This window comes from Mustela erminea, chromosome 10 (genome assembly GCF_009829155.1).
Source record: "Mustela erminea isolate mMusErm1 chromosome 10, mMusErm1.Pri, whole genome shotgun sequence".
Taxonomy (NCBI): Eukaryota; Metazoa; Chordata; class Mammalia; order Carnivora; family Mustelidae; genus Mustela; species Mustela erminea.
This window is the reverse complement of record NC_045623.1, coordinates 102,248,896-102,272,041: the sequence shown is the minus strand read 5'-3', so window position 1 is coordinate 102,272,041 and position 23,146 is coordinate 102,248,896. Positions and strand designations below refer to the sequence as shown.

The following is a 23,146-nucleotide window of genomic DNA, read 5'->3' as shown; positions in this document are numbered from 1 at the left end:
CAATAGCACTGCACAGAGTGGGGGTAGAGGGCACAGCATGTAGCCTGGCACAGAGTAAGCACTCAGAAAGGACTGGTGAGCAGAGATGAACACGGACCTGGCCGGATGGGCTGGCATCCCGGGCCCTGGGCTGGGTGCCAACAGACATCTACCTGGGTCCCCAGCACTGGTCCAGCAGGTCGTTGAGCAAGCTGAGCCACCCGCCCCTGCGTGGATGGGGTCCCGGGGGGCTGTTCCCTGGCAGGGATGGGAGAGGGCATGGCACTCCTCCTGCCTCCCTGCCCAGGTCCCTGGAGAGGAGGCTGCCCACCGTGGCAGGCAGACTCTGCCGCTCACTTTCCTCGTCTCACAGAGCACTCATATTTTCCATGTGCAGCAGACCGTGAATTCACCTTCATACTAGTTACAGGGTTATTTAGCTTCTCCTGACACTGACAATCACCAAACTTTAATTCGCTGCTTGGCTTCTCCCTGCTGTGCCCTCTGCCCACCCCCAAAATCCCTGGGAGAGGGTGGGAAGGATCTAGTCCGGCCCCCTGTTGCCAAAGCCTGCCCTTCCGAGTGATGGAGTGACAGCAGGAGGGGGTGCTCAGAAGAAGATGATGGGCAGAGAGTGGGGGCGGAGAGTAGGGGGGAAACAGTGCGGGAGAGAGGAAGTAGCACCAGGGCTAAGGGGAGCTTCTGTCCTGCTCCTCCGGCCTGACACTAATGTATTCAAGCCAGCATCCATCCTATTGTGAATGAAGATTCGGCTGACCGGGCTTTGGGTCTGAGGGCTGGGAGCCCCAGCCAGGACCCTTCAAGGCCGGGGCTCACTGAGCTCCCAGGACCGGGCAGCTGGCATGGACTGGCTCGTTTGCCTGATTGCTGGATGAGGAGGTGCCCGCCCGGGAACCCATGAGGGAGCCCGTTTTTACTAACCTGAGAAGCCAGCTTTCGTTTTCCTCTGCCTCCCCCATGCCAGGTCCTCCATGAGGCTTCTGCCTGCCTTGCAGAAGCTTCTCTCTGGCTTACTGCTCCGCTGCCTGCATCCCCTCTCTCGGCCTCCCGAAGTGCTCACCAGTATCTCTCCCCAAAGCCCCCGAGACAAGCGAAGGAGCGCCAGTTTGATCTGAAAACCCTCTGGTGGAACCAGGCGATTCCCTTATTCCCCAAATCCAAGAGGGTCCCATCAGCCACTCATTAGTCAGAGTCCCAGGAGCGGAGAGCCAAGCCGAGAGGATTCTCCAAGACCAGAGGCCTGGGGAAGGACCTGGGCTGGGAGGTTCCAAGGAGAAGGAGAGGGACAGCAGGGCAGAGCCAGGAGGAGGGGAGGTACTGGGAGACCCCTGGGGGGTGGGGGGAACCAGGCTGTGTCTGCTTCCACCCAGCCTCATTCCGCCGCCCCACCCCTGCCCACGGGGGAAGTGGCCATGGTGGCCGGGGCAAGAGAGATGTCACGGGGCCAATGGCAGAGAAGGGAGAAGGAGCTTGTTGACTGTAAACTGTCCATTATGGCTCAGATTATAAGCATATTGCGCAGGGCTCTCTGCACGATGCCGAGGAATCCAATACGCTGAAAGGTTAATGCAATCAATTAGGGTGACAAGGAAGTAAAGTAAAGCCTTCGGAGTAGATGAAAAGGAGAGAGAGAGAGAGAGAGAGAGCGCGTGCTTGCGGGCGCTGTGGAGTTGGGGGTGACAGTATGGGTGGTGGGAAGGCCAAGAGGGAGAGAAACCAGCGGGATGCTGGCAGGGGGAAAGGGAAGGACAAAAGGCCGGGAGCCCAAGAAAAGACGGCAGTAAGAGAGCCGGCGGCAGAAGCAGCTAGAGTGGGCAGCCAGTGGACAAGCTCTGGCCTCAAACCTCCGACTGCCGCCCAGCTTCACCTTCTCTCCCCCTCCCCCGGCCCCCTCTCCATCAGCGGCTCCCCCAGGGCTTGGAGCCAGGCTCCCAGATCAGCTCACAGCACCAGTAACGTGTCAGAGCAGCCTTGATCCCTGTTCCTGTACGCAACAAGGGCCCACCACACAACTTCGGGGGCCTTCTCAAGTGGAGCTGTGGCCTAGTTGCCACCTTCCCCAGAATGGGCCCAGGTTCAAATGCAGACTCTCCCCTTGGCCTGCTTCACTCCCAGCAGCACCCATGAACACAACCTTCACGGCTCTCCCCTGAGTACCTAGTTCCTCCTTGCCACAGCCTGGGAAGCAAAGAACATGGTGCGGGGCGCCCTTTTACAGAGAGAAAGTCAGGTGCTCAGAAAACGTGTGTGGTTTCCCAGAGCCTGCCGCAGCGGAGGACCCCGCAGGGGAGGGCACAGAGGACCCCACACTGACCTGGGAACCCCAATGCCACTCAGCCTGCCACCCGCGGGGCTTTTCTTTCCAGGGCACCCACTGGAGTGAGGAGACTCATCTTCCCCAAGAAGTCAGCCCCATAAGTCCTTGGGTAGGGGTCGGGAAGCCCTGAGAACCTGCCCGGGGATGGCGAGGGCTCTGGGAGGTGAAAAGCTGCGGGGGAAGGAGGGAATGTGAGCTCTTGCTACCGGTCAGGCCCAGGCCAAACACCTTTGGCCACGTGAACTCACTCATCCCCCTAATTTTGTCTGCAAAAGTAGTTGTTTTGGGGGGCGTCTGGGTGGCTCCGTGGGTTAAGCATCTGAGTCTCGATTTCGGTTCAGGCCATCCTCTTAGCGTCCTGAGATCCAGTCCCACATCAGGCTCTGCGCTGAGTGCGGAGTCTGCCTGAGGTTCTCTCCCTCTCCTTCTCCCTCTGCCCCTCCCCCCGACCACAGGCACGCTCTCTCAAATAAATATACAAATCTAAAAAAAAAAAAAAAAGTAGCTATTCTGCTCACTTTACAGAAGAGGAAACTGGACGTGAGAGCTTAGTGAAGGCAGAAGACTACGCTGGGCTCCTGGAATAGGATGCCAAGCTCTCAGGAAATGGTGGCTGTTAAAGGAAAGGCCAACCTGGACTTGTAGGTGGGTGGGACTGAGCAGAGGACAAGGCCCTGAGGAGGGTAGAGACAGGGAGGGCAGCCCCTAGCAGACCAGGTCTGCCAAGTAGCCCGCAGCCCCCGGGATGGGCTCCCACACCACTGCTGGAACCCCTTGGAGCAATCCCATGGAAGACAAGAGCACAGGGCAGGTGACAGGCAATGCTATGGACTTAACGCCAGGAGACGCTATACTTAAAAATGGTTACGTGGTAATTTTCACTTTAAGTATATTTTGCCAGTTTAAAAAAAAAGAAAAGAGCAGAGGTCAAGAGACAGCAATCTTTTTTCATAAAGGCTTAGAAAGTATTTACACTTTGGGGGCCAAACGTTCTCTGTTGTAGTTGCTCAGCTCTGCCACCGTACAGTAAGCTGCAGCCACGCCCATATGCAAATGAGTGGCTATGTGCCAATAAAACTTTATTTACAAATATAGGCAGTGGGCCTCCAGAGAATAGAAGCACCTAGGGCTGATTTTCAAGATCCAGGATGCTGTCCCGCTGCTTGGGGACAGGAGTATCCGATCTGGACCTTGCCTAGAGTGGAGGGAAGGGCTAGGCAGAGGCCTCAGGTGGAAGTCAGGCTCTCATGATCAGCAGAGGATAGATTAAAAGAAGAGAAAGAACAGGTGCTGACAGGGGGAACCCTATGTCCCCGAAACGGGTCTGGCACCCAGCCTGCCCAGAAGCCCTTCACTTGGCTTCGGATCCTCATGGATGATACGCAGGGGCAGGCGGTGGTGACTTGGAGCTCTCTACATTCTAGGAGTCTCGACACCACAAGAGAGGCATTACGCTACAGCAAAGAGGGGATGGGAGTGGGCAGCGGAGGGCCAGGCTGGCCAGAGGGGACGCCAGGGGGAGGAAGGCGAGGAGAGAGGCCCGGGGAGTACGGCTGTAACCAGGGTGGAGCTGGCGGCAAAGGGAGGAATCTCCGGGCCCCAGCGAGAGCGCAGGGCGCGGGCCGGGCCTGCCCTACACCGGCCGCCTCTGATCACGTTTTCAGGGCCACTGCCCGCAGGCACAGACAATGCTGGGGGAGCCTTTGAAGTCCGAAAGGGATGCCGCGGTGGGAGCCGCACGAATCTCCTCCCTTCCCCCCATCCTCCCGGGGGAGGGGGCCAGCAGGACAAAACCCGGAGCCGGTCACAGCCAGGCCCGAAATGCGGGAGACAAAGGGAAAACAAACAGGTTTGGAGCCAGGCGCACGGTGCCCTGTCTGTCCCCCGCCCCGCCAAGCCAGGATGATGGATGGCTGCAGCCAGCCAGCTCGCCCGCCGGGCGGGTCCCGCTATTTACATAACACTGGCGTTCCACCGGTCACCTCTGACACCGCGCTGCCTGGGGCCGAGGCCCGGTGGCCCCCGAGGTTCCTCGAGCCACTGGCGAGCGGGGGGAGGGACTGAGACAGCCTGTGAAGGCCCAGCCAGACGGGGGAAGCCCCCGGGTCTGGGAAGGGCAGGTCAGCAGCAAGATCTGGGCTCAGGATCTACGGCTTCCTCCCTACCAGCCACTCACGGAGAGGGGAGGAGGCCACCGGGGACCTGCAGCTTCAAGGAGAGAGGCAGGGCTGGAGTTCTAGGGCTTTCAAGTCCATGAGGCTCCCCAAGAGCTAGAAGCAGAGCTTCCAGAGGTAGCCGGCAGAGGCTGCCACAGTGGGCAGACGGCGCTGTGCAGAACCGGGGCTGGCACCGACGGGTGACCGAACCCAGGCACCAGGGAGGCCTCTGCCCCACACCACCTCGAACACATTCCATGCCCACAGTCCACTAGCCAGGAGCCCCTGGCCCATTTCCAGCCTACAAGCCAATCTGACACGTTCCTACAGGGCTATTGTTTCTGGCCAGGTTCAAATGGGCAGTGTGGCTCCGATCCTGTCTCCATCTTCCCAGTCCCCCTTGGGTGCTCCACAGGACGGGACCCAGCCCTGAGTGACTCCAGCACCAGCTCCCCGGTGCAGGAGACAGGACAGCATATCGGGGGAGGGTCTCGGCCTTACCTCGCAGCGGGTCCTAGAGGCTCCTCTTTGACAGTAGGGGCGTCACTTCATCCTGGGGAGGGAGAGAAAAAAAGGCCGGTTAGTCTTTCAAGGCAGGATGCCCGCAACTGCCTAGTGCGTGCCCTCCATCCTGCTGTGTGCCCAAGGACTCCCTGACACGACGGGCCAAGGGGCTGATATTCCAGGACTGGCAAAGGGGGTCAAAAATGGATTTTGGATCATTTAAGTATATTCCAACCAAAATTTGAAAAAGTTCAGAAAGCAGTGGGAGCTGATGCCAGGGGAAATAGGGCCCTCAGGACACACCCCTAACCAAAGAGGGAACAGTCACACCCTACTGCACACATGTCTGCGGAGACAGAGACAGAAGTCTGTTGGTGGCCGGGGAGCGGGGTGCAGTGGCTAAACTGAGGGGCCTGGGACGGCAGAGCACAGCAGCACCCATTCCTTCACTCTCTTCCCCAGCCCCTGGGAATAAAAACGCCACATGGCAAGCTGTTCACTACTGTAAGTGAGAGACAGAGGGCAAAGATGGACCAGGGGCCACATCACCAAGAAGCCTCACCTCCCAGGAACAGACTAGGACAGTACCTTCTACCTTGAGGTCCTACCAAGGAGACGAACCCACCCACGCCGGGGGCCCACGTTAGGGGCCCATGTAAGGAAAGGGACACGGTCCAACAACGGAGAGGATCTTTAGCCAACATATAACTCAGCCCAGCTTGCCAGGCTCAGACCCTCCTGCCTGGAGTTGAGTTTGGGAAGACAGACTCCTGATGTGGATAAAAAACCCAAGGAGCCCTTAGTCCCCACCCCGACTCCCACCTCCACCCTCCTGCCCCGAGGCCTCAGAACCCTACCCCTACTCGGGAAGACTTTTCTGTTTATTACGTTTTTTCCTCCCCACTCCCTCACTTGTGGCTTATCAATGATGCAAGAGGAATAACACCAATTTCCTTAGGCTGTGTAATCCCCAAATCAGATTGGGGGGATTGCAAGAGGTGAGGTGACCTTGTACAGGGCTCCCGGAATGCCACCCAGTCCTGCTGCCTGCCCTCTCTTTCCCAGGACATATTTAGACAGATAATGCTAATTGTACTTGACAAGTCCTCCTAAGGAGGGCTGGGTCTTCTGCCAGCTTTCGCGGCCTTGGCTGGGCTGCCTGGGCAGAGGGGCCTACCCAGGCAGAACCCACCCTGCCAGGCACAGGGCTCTGGGGCGTGCTGGGCTGTTGGGAAGGCTGCCCCCCTCCCCCAGGGGGGCCTCCTAGGCCCACCCGACACAGAGGGTGAGAGGCCGGGGGTCCACTGAGATAGGGGGCAGTAGAGAGGAAGGGGGGGCTCTGAGGTAGGAGAGTGGAAAGAGCAAGAGGCCAGAGAAGGGAGCTGGGGGACACAGAGGCCGAGCAGGGCGGGGCCGCAGGGCTGGGGCTGGAGAGCTGGGCCTCGGCTGAGACACTCTGGCCAGACCTGGCTGTCAGAACCCGGCCGCGCGTCCATCCCACACTTGCTGCCTGAGATCTCTCCGGGTGCCCTGGCCAGCCTCCCTTGAACCCCCAAAGCCCCCCAACCCCGTAACTCCAGTATCTCCCTTCCACCACCTTTTTCTCCCCTCCCATCCTCCCCTGCAACTGTGCATTTATTAATTCATGAGGCACTAATTAGTTCTTTGTTTAATTTTGTGTTAAACAGACTGACCGGAATGATAACGACTTGCAGCACGGTGTTGCCGTCCCCAACCGCCCCTGTTTTCTGACAACAAGGGAGCGAGGGAGGCCGGAGCTCTGAACCCAAATCCCTCAGCAGTTGCACTTCATTAAGTCAAAATGTGACAAGAAGCTTAGAGAGCAACTTGCAGATCCGATCGCACACAACAATCACAGGAAACTTTGCGGGAGTTGGCCCGGCGGGAAGGGGGGGTCGGGGGGGGGGGGAGGAAGGGGGAGGGGCAGGGATGCTGCCCGTGGGGCCCCAACCTGAGGTGGCGCCTCTCACGGGCCCCGGGGCAGGTGGCCTGGCAGACAGGAGCGGCGGGGCGGCTGGGTGCGTTTTGGAACCCCAGGGAGAGCCTGAGAAGTTCAACTTCTCTGTTTTCTTCCTCGCCCTACACCCCCTTGCTCCCAGGCATCTCCTCCTGTCTCTCTCTGCACCCCCACTGTCCCTGATGTCTGGTCTGGCCTGTGTGAGCTAGTGGCCGGGCACCCTCAGGGCCCCGCAGAGGACCAGAAGAGCGCTGGGGCTCAGGAAGGGCTTCTGCAAGGCCAGGGAAAAGACACAGCGTGCGAAAACACAGAGCAGAGCAGGAAGCTCTAGGTTTGACCGAGAAAGAAAAGTAACGCGTGCTCAGGGATCATGGCCCATGCGTCTCTTCTCTGCCAGCTGTCCGCGCACTGCCCCTCTGGCCAGCTGTCCGCCACTGCCCCTCTGGCCAGCTGTCCGCCACTGCCCCTCTGGCCCATCCACCCATCCGATGGTCTTTCTCTTAAGGACTCCAACCAGAAAACTGAGGACCGAAAGGTTGTGTTCTGGGTCGAGGTGCCCGGGAAATCAGATACAGAACCAGGTCCTGGAGCTTCCAGATGGAGGCAGGCAGCTGAGTTAACCAGACCAACAGCCGGAAGACTGAATCCCTCCTGTCCATGTGAAAAAGCAGAAGCCTGGCCCCAGAGGTGTCAAGCCGCTAACCCCACTGGCCTGTGGCCCGAGTGAGGATCGGGGGGGGAGCCCACTCAAGCCAGCCCCACCCCAGTCTGAAGGCAGGGCCCCTGGCCTCCCTTTATACCTGGCCCTCATTCCGCAGATGTGGACGACACCATCTGTGAATGAGAACACGAGAGGGGTGTGAGGAGGAGGAGAGGAACAGAAGTGCCCAGAGAAAGTTGCCAGTTATGTGCCTCGTGTGCCAAGAGTCCATTGCCTTCTTCCCATTGGCCACTGCGCGCCCGGTGCGGCCCAGCCCTGGCTGTGAGCGCGGTGCTTCTGGAGCCCGGCCGGCCGGCCCACGGGGCCCCCTGGCTCCGCCTGGCCTGCCCTCGCCCGGCCAGTGCAGGAGTGCGGTGGTCTCTCCCCGAGCCTGGCAGCCCTGGGCTGGCTTCTGTTAATTTGCTGTCAGGCTGCCTAAGCAAACCAATTAAAACTAATCATTAATTATAAAAGCGAGTGAGGAGAGTGGAAGAGAGGGAGAAGGTGGACGTCTGAGAGGGGAAGGGGAAGAGGGAAATGGGAAGGAGAGGGGAGACCCCTGCGGGCCAGCGGGGAGCTCTGGGGCGGGGGCGGTAGCCCCGGGGGGGGGGGACACTAGAGGCTCCTCCGGGCCCAAGGAGTCCTGGGGTGGAAGGCGGGCTGGATGGAGGCCAGAGCTATGGAGAGGGGCTGCCTCCGGTGAGGAGGCGGAGGGACAGGCAAGGAGAGGAGGGAAGGGCAGAGGGAAGTGTGAGGAAGCTGCCGTGCCCAGCATGCCGGGACCTGAGGAGGCCTCACCCAGCTGTAGTCCCCTCTGGCTGGAGCCACCGACTATCCCGGACTTGGCTTCGCAGTGTCTCCCCCACAGCTCCCCAGCACCATATGTATGAGGCTCTGCTGATTATGCAGCCCCAGGCCAGGCTCCTCGGCCCCTGCCGCCCCTACCTGCTTCCCCAACCCTCTCAGGCCATGGCGGCTCGGGGCAGCTGTCGGCCCCCATCTACCCCCCCCCATGCCGTCCCCTGCCCCCTCCCCCATCCTCACACACACCCTCTCCACGGCCCTTTCACAGGAGCTGAGGCCATGTCAGCCGGCAGCTTGAGGAGGGGGGCAGCACAGACAAGGGGCAGTGTCATGGAAACGGGCACTTTCCCCGAGAAATATTCTGTTTGGCCTCCTTCCTGCATTGAGGAGCTGTCAGGAGCCTGAGTGAGAGCCACACCACCCCGGGACCAGGCGTGACAAAACCTATTTTCTGCCTCAAATTTGATTGATTAAAAAACTTTTTAGGAAAACCATGTTAAAAGAGTGAAAGAGGGAGAGAGAGAGAGAGAGGCAGGGAGGAATAGAAGGGGAGAAAAGAAAGAATGGAAAGTTCTGCCAGGGAGAGAAAGGCCACAGGCAGGCAGGGGCTGAGCAGTTACCCCCGCAAACAGGCCAGGGGATGTGGGTCAGTGGGACAGCCGCAGTGTAACCAAGCAAAACGGAAAGGTCAAAGGAAGCCTGAAACTTTTACACAGTGGTTAGCAGGACAAAGAGGGGTCCAAGGGCTCGGCACAATCCAGCAGGCGTCTGTCCCCTCTTAGGGAAAGGGACCTAACACCCCAAGGCAGGCAGGAGGTGGGCCCCCCAGCACCAGGAAGTCTGAGCAGGTCTCTGGATGGGTTCTGGGGGTGGAGAGAGTGGGGAACTGGTTTCCAAACACTCTGGGCTGGAATTTGGCCAGAATCCTGAAAAATCTGTACAGGGTCAACAGGGAGAGAGGGTCCGGTCGTTTTGGGGCAAGAAAGGGGTTTTCCCACCTTGATCTGTCAAGTCTTGGCTCAGGAAATATGTTTAATAAATACATAAATGAAAAGCACAGAAGTACTCAGCTGACTCCCACCAGCCCCAGGGCCTCTCGCTCACCCTCTCCGCCTTACACGTTCCCTGCCCAGGCCTTGGTCCCTTTGCCGGAGGATGCCCTGAAAATCCCCATTCCTGGCTTGCCGTTTCTCTTCTTTCTGTCTCAGAAATGCTGGGTTGTGATGTGATCAGCCCGTGATGGGATGGGAGGCCCCTTCCTTATACTCAGGCTTCCAGAGAGGAGCCAGCCTCCCTACCCCTCCTGAGACCCCACGGGAGGAAGACACTTTTCCATTTCCCAGAGGCCCTGCCTGATCATTGAAGGCAGAACTGCCTGAGGTCTTTCTGGTGGGGCACATCCTCTCCCTACTCAGAGGGAGCCAGCTCGGCAGCAGGGTTTGCACGTGCTTCCCCATCTGAGAGCCTCGAAGGTCAAGGCGAGGAGTCATTCTGGCCAGACCATCAGCAAGAAAGTTTCCTGGGAAGAGTGCTCGGCAATGTCCAATCCAGTCCTTGCCAGCTCAGAGCTCAATGAGGGTAAGGCAGTGCCTCCTTGGAAAGACGGTCACATTCTGCCACATAGATGCACAGAAAGACAACACCTGCTCTGGGCGTCGCCCAGCCCCTCCGCCAAGTGAAATGACCCTAGATCTCTCTGTCCCCTGCTCTGTAGTGGTCTTAGAAATTCAGGGAGTGCATATGGTGTGCATGGGGTGCGGTGCTAGGCATGTGGAAGGAAAAACATCCAGCACATGGGAGCGAGAGCAGAGTCAGGGTGGAGGAACTACAATCTTGCTTCTGTCACTTATAACCATGGGGTCTGGCAGACCAGCCTGCTTAACCTTTTCCAGGCCTCAGCTCCTTTAATGAAAAGTAGGAGCAGAAGTGCCCACCTCAAAGGCAGTTGGTTCCCTGAGTCTCCCCTGAGTACGCACCACAGGCTGGATACGGTCCTAGGCCTAGAGAACTGTGGGAAACCAAAGACAGTCCTCACGGACCTTCTGTGCTCACGGCTGTGGCCAAGATTTGCTGAAAAAACGCGCCGCACTCTGGTCCCACACGGGGGGAGTGCTCAAGCTACGTTCCCTGTTCGTACCTTTCAGGGTCCCCGCCTGGAAGAAGCTGCGGGGAGATGCAGGTATAAGCCCAAAAGAATGGAACATGGACCCAAGTAAACTTGGACACGGACATTCACAGATGCTCTCCTCACAAGAGCCCAAAGGCAAACAGCAGCCCAAACGTGCACCAGCGGATGATGGGATGGACGGGGTGGGGCGAACCACGCTGCGGAATATCGGGCAGCCGTAGAAAGGAACGGGGTCCTCAGACACACCCCAGTGTGGCCGCGCCCCGAGAACGTGCTAAGGGAGAGAAGACAGACACAGAGGGCTCGGATCGTCCCATTGTGAGTACGTGGAATATCCAGAGCCGGCAAATCCATGGGGACAGAGGGCAGGTGGGTGGTTGGCAGGGGTAGGGCGAAGGGGGACTGGGGAGTGGCCGCTAACGGGCATGGGGTTCTGTCTGGGGTGATGACCAATTCCCGGAACTGGATGTTGGTGAGGGTTGCACGACACCGTGAAGGTGCTTAATGCTACTGAATCATACGGTTTAAAATAGTGACGAGGTGAATTTTAGGGGATGTCCCTTTTACCTCAATGAGGTAAAAGAAGAAAGCCAAAGAAACGGCGGCAGAAGCAGTTCTGGCAGCTTGAGAAAGGAGAAAGATGGCCCCTGGGTGGCGGCTCAGCCTGGGTGTTACAAGGTCAATTGTCACAACTCAGACGGTCCCTTATTCTCAAGAATGGCGGGCGCCCCTGCCCAGGGACTTCCTAGGCCTCTGCGAGATTCGGTTTATGACCGCCGAGGGGAAAAAAGACAATATGGAAAGGCGAAGGTGGCTCCAGGGGTGGGCCTCCCGGCAGCCTACGTCACTTAAGAGCCCAGGATTCCGTATCCCGGATGCTCCGGTTCCCGCGAACACGCGAGCGTCCCGTCTGGTGAGCGGAGCCCGATGCACATGGCCCTGGCCAGCAGCCTCTGCCAGGCTCCCCCGATGACTTCCGCTTCTGCTCAGATGCCTGGTGCGACACGACACGCTGCCCTCTGGGCGGGGATGGAGGGTCTGGATCAAGGACTTCCCCACCCACAGGGCTAAGGCCCCCCCCCCCACCACCGAAGGATGGGGTTCCACCTGGCAGGGAAAGCCTGGGACACCGGGAGCGCCGGGCCCTGGGGGCAGCCCCCCGAGCCCTCTCCCCGCCCTCCTGCCCGCATCCTGAATGCGTGTGCGCCCGGAAACCCCTGCCTTGGCCCGGGAACTGTCAGGAGATCAACAAACAAAAGCTGCTTCTTGACAGGGAGTCATTTATATTTTAGCTTCGTTCCATTATCCTAACGAATCCTTCATCAGCAGATGCAATATTAACAGCAGAAAATCAGCTCATTACATCCGGGGGGAGTTCATCAAGACGGCAATCATGTATGCAGCTCCCCAAGCCTGCGAGCGGCCAGTGTGGCTGTTATTTATTTATTTTGTTAGTTATTTATTTAATTTTGGGGGTTCTTTCCACATAATTGCGCCGCATCTCAGATCTTTAATAAATAATTTGTAGGTCCTGAACTGCAGACGGCTTTGCTCTCTGCCATGAGAGCCTGCATTAGCCAAAATATTTACCAATATTTAGAAGTCATTAGAATCGGAAGGGAAGTGAGGAGGGGTACTCTGTTCTTCCACAAACAGCCTGGTTTGGGGCTAAGGTGCTCTGCCCTCACTCCGGTCCTCCGACCCCATCTCCTGGTCTGAGAGGAACTGTTCTGGATGGGATGGATACTGCCAACTTGCTTGGGCTCACTGGGTTTGAGGGGGTTTCCTGGGAGCTCTTAGACACACAGGGCACAGAGGTACTGCGGGCTGCTCACGGCTGATGGGACCGGCTGCTGGAAGAGCCCTCCTGGGTGCAGGGGTGGGCACCTCGGCTTGGCATGCCGCAGCATCCTGCAGGAACGGCACTCCCCGGGTCCGCCCAGCACTGGGGAGCTCAGCCAGGGAAGACTGACCCCCTCCTCTCAGCCTTCCCAAGGCTACGCCTTCAACATCAAAGGACAGGAAGATTCAGTGGCTCCAGAAGGCAGACTTGTCCCATTTTACAGATGCGGAAACTGAGGTTCAACCAACTTAATTAAGCTTTCTCCCCAAGGTGGCACCACTAGGCAGAGGCCTAGAACCAGGGTTTAGACCCAGAAGGGGCTCTGCTGCACTTCCATTGTGTCCGCTGGGTCCGAGGCTTCCGGCAACACAGCCCGGCCTCCCAAAGGCTCCTGGCTCCAGCCCACAGGGCTGAGATGGCCACTGGGCCTGATGGGCACCCCCGCCACCGCCCCTGGGCTGGCCATGCTTTCACAGGTTTTTCCCAGCGGGGGTTGGATTTCTGCCCAGCCAGGAATGTGCTCCCGGGATGTCAATTCTAATCTCCCCAGCGCTCTGACAGAATTAAGCTTCAGTTTGTCCGACAACATCCCAAAGTTTCAGAAATCCAGGGCAGACTCTCTAATCAGGCTGGAGGACAAAGGTCTGGCCTGACCCTGTCACTTCCATTTACTCCTCCTGTCTGTCTCTCTGCTGCGGCCTTTCCACAGCTTCCTCCACCCTCTGCCCTTCCCTGGCCAGCTCAGCTCCCCCCTCTCCTCCAAGCTCCCCTGTTTCTCCGCCCAGCATTTCCCCTCTCCTGGCAGTGGGCTAATCCTGGGGCTCCACTATCTGAAGCGGCACTCGGCCTGGCTGGCCTCACCTTGTCCAGGTGACCTCTGGGAAACTGCCTCTAGAGAGCACACGGGCACGGCCCCTCCTCTGCTCCAGGTGAAGGGTGCTTAGGGCAGAGCTGTTCTCAAACTCTGCCTCCCCTTGCCTTGGGTCAGCCTGACTTTGGGTTCCCCACAACTGCTCCTGAAGGATCTTCTGGCCTCAGCCAGCCTCCACCCAGTTAGGAGGGCCCTCGGAAGCCTTGGCCCTTTAGCCATGTTTGGGGACAGCTATGTGAGCAGTGATGTCCCCACCTCAACCAACCCCTTGAGGCACTGAGAGGGACACTGGGTAGAGAAAAGGGGCTGCGGCAGCCATGGACCGGGGATAGGCAGGGCCTGTGGTGACCGCCCCGATCCCTTAGCTCTGCCAGGCCATGGCACCGCTGGAAAGGGGTGAGGGGCTCAGCAGCGAGGGAGCGGTGCTAGCTGGGCGGAGGACAGTCCCCAGGAAGCTGCAGAAACAGAGGTGCCTCCTTTTTACTACACACAGCACCCAACTCACTCCTCTCCACGTGGCTCTCATCTGGACCCAGAGAGGTGGTACCTGCCTCCGTTTCTGGAAGGAGTCGGAGTAGGCCCAACCTTCAGAGAACACACAAAGAGGTGTCGTGGGGACTGCGACTTAAATTCCGTCTGCTCACACCGAAAGGTGCACATGGAGCTGAGGGCAAAGGGAGAACAGGGGCAGTCCTTGAGCCAGAAAGCCAGCTCAGGGAGGGGCTCCCCGAGAGAAAGGGGCAAGGAGAAACATACAGGGTGTAGAGAGAAGGCTTGAGGAGGAAGAGACCGAAGTGGAAATGTCGTTCTGTCCTTCTGCTGCCCCTCCAGAAGGTACAGAAATCTCGAGTGGCCAGGATAGGGGGCTCCCCCAGAGCCACCCAACTGGCAGAGAGCTTGGAAAGTCCTGGAATGTTGCAGTAGGCGAGGCCTGCCAAAGCGCCTTCAGCTTCCTCCTGTGACCTGGGCAGAGACTTGACCCCCTTTCCAGAGTTGCAAATTGCCATGCCTGAGGGTCTCTCCTGCATTCTGCCTTCACCAGCTCAGCTCGAAGGATTCACCTAGAGACTGAGGTGGGTTGGGATGGCAGAGGGACAGGAGGAACAGATAGAAGTGGCCAAGGAGAACGAAAGGTCTCTTTCACCAGCCCTTTCCCCGGAAGAATGAAGATACTTCTTGCACTTTTGCCAAAAACCAGAAACATCTACAAAGGCCACCGGTGGAGAATGGAAGAACACCTGCCTGTTAGCACTTTCCAGAAAGCGCCTGCAATTCCCACTGCTCCCACCAGCCCTCCCACCCCGTGCAGCTCCACAGCCCCCCAAAGGTCCAAGTTGGCTCCTCTGCCCTCCTGCCCGCCTGGCCTTCTCTCCCTCGCCGTGCTGGGTGTTGGTGAGATGTTGGGTTTTTTCTTTTTTGCAATTTATCAGCGGATTGTGTGGAGCTGAGTGGTGTGAGCCTCACCCTGCTAAATAAAGCTTTGGTATTTCTGATAAAGCCATCAAATTCCTTATCACACTGACACAAAGTGCATTTAAAGAGACAGACACCCTGTCCCTCCCGCCCCACCGGCCCCTGCCCCCTCCACTCAGTTCAGATTTCCAGCTGCTCCGGCTGTTCTGGATCAGACACCAAATAGAGCTTCTGAGGATGTGGAGGGGGGTCGGGGAGAGGGCGCAGGGTGGAAGCCAAGGGGCCAGTTGCCCCCTCCGACTCCCACCCTCCCAGCCATGTCAGAGCGGCCGGCACCCAGACCAGGGACCCGGGTCTGCAGGGAGTGGCATGTACTTCCTGCCCCAACTCTGGAAGCAGAAGGAAGCTATCAATAGAAACGTCCTACAACAGGGGACGTCCTCATAAACAGAACAATCCTGTGTTAGGACAACAGCCGGCAGCTGGAGGAAGAGGTCCTGATGAGCTGCCGGACCAGCAAGGCTGCTCAGTTGATATGAACATGTCCAGTCACTGTGCCCACAGCAGTACCAAAGGGGGTGCCCCGGCCGTGGTGCTGCCCAAGACGGGGTGCCCCAGGAGTACCAAGGTGGAGTGCCCTGGCCATGGCACTGCCAAAAGGGGGTGCCCGGGCCACGGTAGTGACAAAGTGGTGTGAAAGGAAGACCAAGAGGGGCCACTGGACCCCACTCAATGTAGGGCCGACCGGCGTTCACATCAGGCTCGACTCCTCCCACTGCCCCATGAGGTGGGGGACAGACGAGGAAATCGAGGCTGGCCCAAGGCCACAGAGCCAGTGGCAGGCCCCAGCAGAGGCTCCAGCCCAGGCTGGCCAACAGCTCTGTGGAGTGAAAGACCCTCTTCCCCTAACTGATTTGCCAGGCTCACATCTACCTCCTCGTTTATGACCCCACAAAGACAGGCCTTCCTGTGTCCCACGGCCCCCTCCCACCTCCTGGCCCTAGCTCGGCAGCCCAGGCCCTGCGCCCACACACAGCCTGTTGGTTGAGGAATCAAATTTATTATTTTTAATTATTTTGATTTATCAAAGCAGCAGCTACAATCATATTAAACCAACTTGGCTTCTTGGCATTTAACAGATACGCTGCTGCAGGACTCCCCCAGACTCCATAAAACACCTAGCCTGTCCGCGGGCTCTTCAAGGAGGGCACCCAATGCCCCTTCTCCAAGAACCCCAAATTTGAGGGCCACGAGATACCCCCATCTGCCCTGCCGGAAACACATGCTGACAAAGTTGCTGATGGCCAGAGAGAAAAAGGAACAAGCTGGGCAAAGCTGCCAGGTCCTTTGGGAAATGATCGCTTCCATTCCAAAGTCCCGACCTCCTGAGGAGTGGGCAGTAGACCCAAGCACCTGTCCCCTTAGCTGGCATGTGTGGGGTGTCCGTCTTATCCCAGGCCCGTGTCTGGGCCCTCAACAGAGATGAACCAGATTACTCCTTGGGAAGAATGACTGCCCCCTCTTTGCAAGGGGAGAAATCCTGCCCAAGGTACACAGCTCAAAAAAACAGCCAGGCCAGTGTCCAGGCTGATTCATTTTGAATGAAAAGCCCTGGTTCTTTCTACCATACCTCTGTACCTTCCTCCCAGACCCAGGAGCAGTGTTTCTGCCCAAGCACCATGGTTAGTAGAGGAAGACTGTGAAAACGAAAGAACCCTGAAGTTCAAGGTGATGGCCCAAGGCTGCACACACCAAACATTCAGAATCTGGGTGCTTGGGAGAAGGGCTCCCTAGAAGCAGCACTGTGGGGCAGGCAACACCAACCCAATAGCCTTCCACTGGATGCTCGGGCCCACCGCAGGGTGTAAGGAGAGGCTGGCCTGCTTTTCGGGTGGGGTGGGGGGAGTTGCACAGGTGAGTGGCTTCTCAGCTCAGCCAGGGAGCTGACCACGTCCTCAGGGCCAGCCCAATCCCTAGGGAGCCCAAGAGCCCAGGGCCCTGCATGGCAAAGGACCAGCAGGGTGTGGGAACAGGGCAAGTGGGCACTTCATAGTTCTAAGCAAAACAGCACACCAGGAGCATAGGTGGGCCTGGAACAGACCCCTCCGGTTCAGGGGCCTACAGAACCCCCGGGAGTCAGCCCCCTGCAAGTCTTGTGAACACGGGCCGGCCTCTCTCGGCGGGGTGAGAGGAGGCAGCAGTGCTGAGACAGAGTCTCAACCCACGTCCTCTGATTTCATATGTGGGAATTATAGTCAGCTGCCGTCAAACCAGGATCCAGACCCCACTGGTCCCCACGGCCCAGAGGTCCCACAGGCTTGTGTGAAGAGTGCGGCTGTTGCCGCGGTTCTGAACCCTGATGGCACCCACGGGCACCTTATCCTCTGAGGTCAAGTTTCCTTATCTATCAAATGCATGGGCTGATAGTAGCAGTGATGATTCGGAGAGACAATGAGTGCCACGCTTAGCCAAGTGTCTGCACACTTCCTAGGTGCAAAAAGTAGTGGCAATCAACCTTGTCGTCATTGTCACCATCATCATCATCATCATCATCATCATCATCATCATCATCACCTAAACACAAGGGATTGTGGCTTTAGGCCCAGTGAGGGCAGAGAGACTGGGGAGCAAATCTGATATTGCTGACCAGCCTCACTGCTGTGCTCCTCCAAGAGTCCAGGGGAGCTCTGAAATGTCTAGAGGAGGCTGTCCCTGGTGCCTGCCCAGCCCACAAGGACCTAGAGTTGAAGGTGGGGGGGGGGACCAGGCTGACTCTCTGGGAGTCACATTTGCCTATCAAAAACTCTACGTTCACTCAGCTTTCCTGGGGAACTCATGCCCTAATATGGGCCCAGCAGCTTTCTGGGTTATTTCGAGTGAGTGCTTGTGATAATGACTTTGCTTCTGCTGCCCCCAGAAAACTTTCCATGTGGGGACAGGAAGGATGGCAGGCGCAGGGAAGCCCGAGGTCAGAGAGCATGCCAGAAAGGAGGCACAGATGGGTAAGCCAATGGGAAAGGAAAGCAAGAGGCCAGAGGAGCAGCTGACCCAGAGGTCGAGGTGGTAGGGGGGACAGAGCTGGGCAAAGCAAGCCAAGATCCCCAAGACACAGGTGGGCACTGAACCACGCCCTCTGCCCACTACTCCCTGCCCCTGGGAAACGCACCCGGGACGATAGTCAGGATGGCACACTACCTCCTTGCCCACATCTCTGATAGGGGTCCCTTTTGCACAGAGGCCAAGTCGGGCTTCTGGGCCACTCCGAGATGCCTTGGGGCCCCTGGGCTCCTGGATTGATTTACATATTAATGATCTTCTGCCCAAGCTTGGCCCAGGACTCCAGCCCGCACAGGGTTAACTGAGACAGAGGGGCTGGCTTGCCTTCACTCTACCTCAATTTCTACTGCACCCATCACCTACCTCCCCCACCCCCTGATCTTAGGAAAAAAAACCCATCAAAATAACTATTTTATGTCTCCAAATATGCAGATCATTTTCTTTAATGAAAGATGCTTGACGTCTCCGATCCAATTAATATGCAAATGCAGGAGAGGATTTATTTGTGACATTCTGTCTGGGTGAGAGAAAACAAAAAAGGCCTGTTAACCAAAACACTAATTGCTGTGACTGATTGTCACATATCATCATTTTCATAGGATCTCCTCCATTCCTGGCTCTCAGGGAGCTCGAAACCAGGACTCATCCACGTAGGCATCCGGGAGAAGCAGGGCAGAGCGGCTGCCCGTCTGTGTGGCCCCTCCCCACCAGACCTATGTCTGGGGCCAGCTGCCTGCTTCTGGTCCCATGGGGCGGCCGGTGACCCTAACCTTCTACAGGACTTTGCCAGTGGTTCTCCCTTCCCATGTGCACTTCGTTCAGGTGTTGGCCTGCAAACCGGGGAGCAGGAGGCTTGGGGTCTGCTGGGTCTGATAGGCTGGGGCGGGCCTCAGGCAGGCCACCTTTCTGCCCCACTCCTGGCCAGGTGCTTTGTTGCTTTCTACTCCCTCCTGCTAGGAAGCTTTTAGAGGAAGGAGTGGGAGCTTCTTTGGGTCCTGCAGATGCCCAACCCCAACTCTCTTCTCCTGCTTCTCCAGATATATTTCTCACAACACTTGTTGAGAGAAGCTACCTGGGGAAACTGAGGCATGGCGCCCTCCCTTAGATGACACAGGGAGTCTACGGAAATGTCTGAAATGCCTGGGCACACATGCCAGCTAGGCAGACATCTGCATGTCAGCCTCCACCTGGTGACCTCACTGAAGGGGGTGGGTCAGCTGCCACAGCCCAGGCACCTCCGAGCCACTTAGACCCCTCAGGAGGACATGGGGCTTCCTTTTCTTTTAGAAGGAATGGGGAAGGGAATGAGTGGTGACGGGCATCCTTATTACCAAAGGCCAAACGGAAATGGTAAAGACAGTTTTTTGCTCAACATACCAGGTGAAGAACAAGAGGGTTCCAGGTGTGGCGCACTTCTCCCCACACAAGGGGCCAGTGGACCAGGGAAGACCAGAGGGCATTGCCTTGTGGCTCAGGAGCTTGGAAGGCTGGTCTCTTGCCATTTGGGCTCAAACATTCTGGACACTCAGAAGGCCTCTACTATCTTCCTGCCTCCTCCCTAGAACCCCACCGAGTTCCCAAGGACATTGAAAACAGGGATTGGGGAGCCAGGGTGGGCAAGGCCAAAGAGCGATGCGGGTCCCTGAGCACCGCTGAGTGCTGGGCACAGCTGAGGGCACAGCAAGGGACTCTGTGGGCCTCCTGCAGGTCAAGTCCCCCTGAGGGCCACTGAAGCCACAGCCACCTAGTGGGCACCGACACACATCTGCCCAGGGCTCTGCAGTTGTCTCTGGCCTGGGCCGCAGTGGTGGCGACAGGGAGGTGGCTCCATCCCAGTTGACTCCCATCCCCAACGTCCCCCGCTCCTGCCCTGGCCCAGCTGCCTGCCTCCGGCGACTCTGACATGGGCCTCCAGGAAGAGCTGGCGCCAGGGCAGCTCAGGGCAGACACTCTCCCCCCAAAAGGCCTGCCCCCGCACCCCAGGAACAGGCTCAACAGGATGCCGTGCGGGGGAGCTTGGAAGCCTTCCGGGAAGAGCGCGGCCCTGGCACCAGTCCTGCGGGGAAGGAGGTGAGCTGGGTCTGCCACTCCGTCTGCCGCTCACCTGACTCGCGCCCACGGCGGCTCAGCACCAATGGGGTGTGCGTGGGCGCAGACGGGAGGCGCGCATCATGGCGCCAGGAGCCAAAGGGGGAAGGGCAGGCGGCTGGGGAGTGGCAGCAGGTGGGCTGGTCAGCTTAAGAGTGCTCTGCCCGTACGCCCCAGGCGGGACCGCCCCACCTGCCAGTGGGGAACCCAAGAAAGGGTCTTCTAGAACACTGAGCCTCGCCCTCCCCCGGCCGGAAGTGCCCGCTTTCCCCTTGGTCTGTTCTCCACCACTGGTCCGGTCCGGTGAGAGAGGACAGGCCTTGTTCCGACTTTGCATATGTCCACCCCACAGGCGCTCCCAGGCACAGCCAGTGGGGCACTGGGGTGTGGGGAACAGCGATATGGTCTCATGGTGCCATGACTTAGAATCCCTTTAAAACCAACCCATCTGTCCAGTAAACCTTCCCATAAAACAAAGGAGTACACGGCCGTGGCTCTGAGCATCGTGTTAAGGTCAGACGCCTGCCCCCCAGCCCACTGCCTCACCCTTCCCCCAGTGCCCGGCCTGGGAGCAGCACACGCCCAGCTGGACACGGCAGCCTGACCTATGGAAGGCATGATTACTGGATCCGGGTCAAGCTAGACCAGCTTCCTGGCACAGGGCAGAGAGGACCTGCCCTTCACAGGTGCCCTTGTCCGGGAAGGACAGGACCCCAGGGCACCAACTTGGAAGCACCTTCCCGCCCTCTGTCTTCCTCGGCCCCGTCTCCCATTTTTTCTCCCCAAGTGGTATGGGTCCAGAGCCAGAAGCCTAGGAAACTTGTCTGATGGTTGCATTTCCCCTAAATTCCATCCGCAATGTGGCTGTTCCCCGAGTCTGCTTTACACTAGCTGCCGCAGGTGGCCACCCCGTTCAGCACGGCCTCAGCTTCATGTAGCTCCTTCCCCATAGCCCTCTTTCTCCAGGACCTCGGGGTTCTCACCAAGTCCAAACCACATCAGCCTGGGTCAGCCCCAATCCTGGGGTCTCCTAGGGTCTCCCAGATCATTCAGGTTCTTGCTAGGGAAGAGTCTAGAATCTGTTCTCAATCTGAGACCTAGGAGCTCTTTCACCCTGGGTCACTTTCAGAGAGGTAGAAGCGTCCCCCCATCTAGCTGTAAAGGGTAGAACGTCAACGCCATACTAACGTTAAAAATACCCCAGCACACAATCCACGGGGTTAGAGCAAGGGCCACATGGTCAGAGCCGGACTATAAATAACCAGCAAATCATTTCCCAGAGCCGCGGCCCCCTCCCCAGCACCAAGAACCTTTCTGAGGAAATCAAAGTGAACACAACTGTTACCAAGTCACTACTAAAATATTTACCAGCCTGGCGAAGTGCCGAAGGTGCTTGGCACCGAGTGTTTGCTTATTTACAAGGCTGTTTTAAAGGGTAGAAAGCAAAATAAGGTAACCTGAGCTATTAAATGGAGGGGCCAGGTGGTACCTACCAGCTGTCAGCTGTCCCAGGCACACGGGGAGCTGGGTGAGGGCGGGCGCAGAGTCCCCCAAAATGGGCTGGAAAAGCAGAGACAGGCTTTGGAGCTCCAGAATAACCCAATCAGCAGTGGGGAGCTTGGGGCTATCAGTTGTGGGTCTGTGTGTGTGTGGGGGGGGTTCTCCTTGGCCCCAAACACCAGCTAACACAAGCCCCCAACCCGCTCCTGGACTTCCGCATCCACACTCAGAGGGGAAACAGGGGTCACCGCCCTATCTAGAGGGGGGTACCCAGGCAAGGAGGGGGAAGTAGAGGAAGACGGGCGGTGGGGCCCCCCAGAGGCCGCCGTACGAGGATCCAGGGGAACCTGGGGGAGAGAACTGCACTCCAGTGTTCTCATCTTCCTCGTCTTCCTCTTTCTTTGAAGTTCCCTTGTGGTTTGAATTTCATTTTGATTTTCTCAACTTTGGCAGATTGGAGTTGAAATAACCTACAAATTACTTAATGTGTTGTAAATCTGGGGGAATTCAGGAGTAATGGGGACCACATGTTGGCCCGGAGGAAGCCCACAGAGGGCTGAGGAGGGGAGGCTCTCTCAGACACACAGGTGGCTGTCCCAGGCAGGGACCCTGGATGCCCGCGGTCCCCTGGAAGGAGGGGGCGTGGGCGCCCCTGCAGGTGGGGTAGCCTTCCCGAGTGGGCCAGGGAGCTCCGGATGGACGCAGAGAGAACGTGTTAAGACAGCGGGCTGACCAAGTCGCTGCCTGGGGCAGCCTGGTGACCCTGGACAGGGGGCAGCCAAGTAGGCCGCGTGCCAGGTGCCTGCCAGGCCCCTCGGCTTCACCAAAGCCGCTGCGCTGGCCGTGCTCCCCTCTGGCCTCCCGCTGCCTGTGTGTGGCTGTCAGCTGAGCTCCCACCGCCCTCCCCCCTCCCGCCCTCCCTCTTCAGCAGATTTCTCTCAAGTACTAAGCCATATGGTTCCAGTTAAGCTCCATATTTTTCCTTGTCGATTGAAGAGACACACTTTCCTCTTTGCCAGACAGTTTGCAGATTGCTCTGTTGGCTCAATTTCTTATTGGATTTCTCAAAAAACCTGACATTTTAAATTAATTTACAGCCACAACAAAAAGAGTTCAGAATTTTAATGGTGTTGTAAGTAATTTTTAGGTAATCCACTCCAGATTTTGATATTAACCTTTGAAACTGGAGTTCATTCAGCTACTATGTTACAATACCCAGTCAGATTCCAGGCCTGGGGGAGGCCAGGCTGGGCTAGGAGGCAGAAGTAGGGTTCTGGGGGAGCCCTTTCTGCCAGGAAAGCCCAGGGGGATGGTGCCTGGGGAATCCTGGGCCAGTGGGTGACAGTGACAGAGGGCCTGGAGGGCATGGCCTTGTAAGACAGTGGGGCAGATGCTGGAGAGTAAATGTGGGGGCAAGGGGACCTACGGAACATTCTAGAAGGACCAGCCAGACTCGGCAGGGGGCAGCAACCCAGAATCCCTCAGTAGCAAGAGCAGGGCTCACGGTACAGGGTGTGCCCTATGAGAGAGGATCCACCTCAGTGCACCAGGAAATAATAATGATAATAGTAATAATAATGGTGACTGCTAACATTTGCTGAGCTTGCTGTTTGTCAGGCAGCGTATGAAGTGCTTCATGGGCTCTAGCACATCCGCTCCTCACACCACCTCTGGGGTAGCCACTGTCACAGCTACAAACACTACTGCGCCTTGTTCACGTGTGTGGAGGGCTTACCGTATCCCAAGCAGGTCAAAGCCCTTTACACCCACCGCCTCACTCAATGAGA

The 23,146-nt window shown here is 57.8% G+C and overlaps 1 protein-coding gene across 1 annotated transcript in view; it reads right to left on the bottom strand.

The window, feature by feature from the left end:
* CASZ1 (castor zinc finger 1) overlaps positions 1–23,146 on the bottom strand; it is a 144,557-nt gene that overhangs the window by 59,225 nt on the left and 62,186 nt on the right. The window contains exon 3 of the mRNA XM_032301782.1: positions 4,975–5,026. The gene's annotated coding sequence lies outside the window, so the exon portion shown is untranslated. The remainder of the gene's footprint in view (positions 1–4,974; positions 5,027–23,146) is intronic.